This window comes from Myotis daubentonii, chromosome 5 (assembly GCF_963259705.1).
Source record: "Myotis daubentonii chromosome 5, mMyoDau2.1, whole genome shotgun sequence".
NCBI lineage: Eukaryota > Metazoa > Chordata > Mammalia > Chiroptera > Vespertilionidae > Myotis > Myotis daubentonii.
In genome coordinates, this window is record NC_081844.1 from 90,174,620 (window position 1) to 90,177,321 (window position 2,702).

Sequence of the window (2,702 nt, forward strand, 5' to 3'; positions counted from 1 at the left end):
CTGGGGATCGAGTCTGCAACCTGGCCATGTGCCCTTGACTGGAATCAAACCTGGGACCTTTCAGTCCACAGGCGATGCTCTATTCACCCAGCCAAACCAGCTAGGGCTAGATTATACTCTTTAATTCTTTCTGTTTGGGGCCTATAAATTATTAGAAGACTAGTAGCCCCGTGCATGAATTCGTGCACATTGAAAGGAAATTAATTAGAGGAAATATTTTAATATCACTACAGTGGGGCCTTGACTTAACGAGTGTCCCAACTAACGAATTTTTCGAGATACAGCCGTCTCTCAGCAGATTTTTTGCTTTGAGTTGCGAGCTAAAATTTGGATTATGAGCCAGCTTCGGATACCCCACCACTGGTTGGCGCAGCGAATGTCACGGTGAATGCCACAACATCAGCCCAGCATCACGTGTCTCACTCATTCACTTTATGATTTGACATACGAGTAATTTGAGTTACGAGCTCCGTCACGGAACGAATTAAACTCGTAAGTCAAGGCCCCACTGTATTCACCCTTTCTCTATAATAGAAATGTCAACCAAATTCACGATCGACAATGACAGATGGAAATAGACATATGCAGTTGGTGCCAGCAAGAGCTTTATATGTATCGCACATGGTCGAGTCATCTTAACTTTTTATATATATAGAATAAACTTGCTTATTAGACCTGCTTTCTGATTTACCTAAACTTTTTCCAGCCCAGTAAAACACCCCAACTTCTCTTTCAGGTAATTGTCAGCAACACAGCAGTAAATATCAACATGAAGCAGATTATTATTGTAGATCACACAGGGAGAACAAAGGGTAAAATATTTAACTGCAGCAGTGTTTGACTATATTCTGCACAGTGAGGAAACCGGAAATCATTTTCAAGGTCCACCATTTCTTCTTTTCAGTCCGGTCAAGTTTCTAAGCTTTCTATATCTCCATTTTCCAGCTAATGAAAAGAAAATAGGATTCCACTGAGTCTCCTATCTACCTACTCCAGGACTTCTGTGAGGATCATATGAGATGAAGCATGGGAAAACGCTTCACAGACATTTGGTTACAGTGTAAAGTGTTTGCACCTGCTATAAAGCAAGTCGTGTCCCTGGGCTGAAGAAACTGCTAGGGCAGTGATGGTGAACCTATGACACGCGTGTCAGAGGTGACACGCGAACTCATTTTTTTGGTTGATTTTTCTTTGTTAAATGGCATTTAAATATATAAAGTAAATATCAAAAATATAAGTCTTTGTTTTACTATGGTTGCAAATATCAAAAAATTTCTATATGTGACATGGCACCAGAGTTAAGTTAGGGTTTTTCAAAATGCTCACACGCCGAGCTCAAAAGGTTCGTCATCACTGTGCTAGGGAGAAGAAGCCAGACATTGCTACGTGACATCATTACCCGGTGCCCACAGCGAACGTTTCTGGGCTGGCCATGGGGTCTCAGCAGTGTTGGCTGTGATTTGGTGGGCTGTTGCTCTGGGGTGGTGCCCAGTGTTGCTTTGGGGATGCCCAGTGTTGCTTTGTTGGCCAGGTCCGTACTGCTGTTTCTCTGTAAATGGCAAGTGTGTGTCACGGCAGCTCCTGTGTTGAGTGTCTGACCCCCTGGTGGTCAGTGTGCATCATAGTGACCGGTCAGAAAGTGGGAAGGACACTTAGCATATTAGCCTTTTCTGTAAATAGATGACTGCATAGTGGGCATTTGTCATATTTCTGGTTGCCCAGCCCCCAAATTTCCTTTAGAAGTTTGAGGAATAGGCCACTGTGTGAGGCAGGACCCTGGTATCAGTTTTTCATGATCACTGACTGACTGGGACTCACGCATGACTGGTGAGCCAATCCCTCCTGGATTGTGATGCTGGAGATAGGAGTCGAGAAAAGCAGGCAATGTGTAAAATTTATGCTGGTAGCAGTGACATCCAGTATCTTGTAGTAGTGACAGCAGCTGGGTCAGCTATGGCACCCAGTTCCCAGGGCATTGCTAGTGTCCAGCAGTAGTATCTCATGGCATGGTTTCCGCTGTGGGTCTGGCCACCCAGCCTCCCTTGGTGCCTGCCTGTATTTCTAGCCTGACTCTCTAGCCTTTTCATTGATTCTTTGAGCTCCCACTACTCTTTAAAAAAAATTTATTTTCTGCTTTAGTCAACTAGCTTCAATTTTTGTTGCTTGCAACCAAAAGACTAACACATAGCCTGGCTAACACATAGTCTTTAGGTAATTTTCAACCCAAAAGAGTATGATGCTATTGGATAAAGTCATGGTCAAATTTGCAACTGGGCCCTGGCCGGTATGGCTCAGTTGGTTGGGGTTCGTCCTGTGCATCAAAGGTTGCTGGTTCGATTCCTGGTCAGGCCATATGCCTGGGTTTCTGGCTTGATCGTGGGTGGAGGGTGTGCAGCAAAGCAGCTGTTTGATGTTTCACTTTCACATCGATGTTTCTTTCTCTCTCTAAAAATCAATAAAAATATTTTTAAAATTTGCAACTGGTCTGGGAGTTTTGTCTGAGCTTCCTTTAAACTCATGCACCTCAGATAAAATGTATGCTGCCCCACCCTACACCACCTCTTTCTCTGTCTTCCACAACTTCTTAATTCACACTCACTCAGTAAACACTTATTCAGCACCTACTGTACACAAGGCAATATGCCAGGCACTGAGAGGACTCCAAGGCCAATAAGCTGTAGCTCTGACAATACTTCCAAATT

At 43.8% G+C, this 2,702-nt stretch overlaps 1 long non-coding RNA gene across 1 annotated transcript; it reads left to right on the top strand.

Moving 5' to 3' along the window:
* The first annotated feature begins 289 nt into the window (after positions 1–289).
* On the top strand, positions 290–2,476 carry LOC132235838 (uncharacterized). Its single transcript, XR_009453106.1, has 2 exons — positions 290–1,123; positions 1,367–2,476. It is a non-coding gene; the product is annotated as an uncharacterized LOC132235838 (long non-coding RNA).
* Positions 2,477–2,702: the final 226 nt, after the last annotated feature.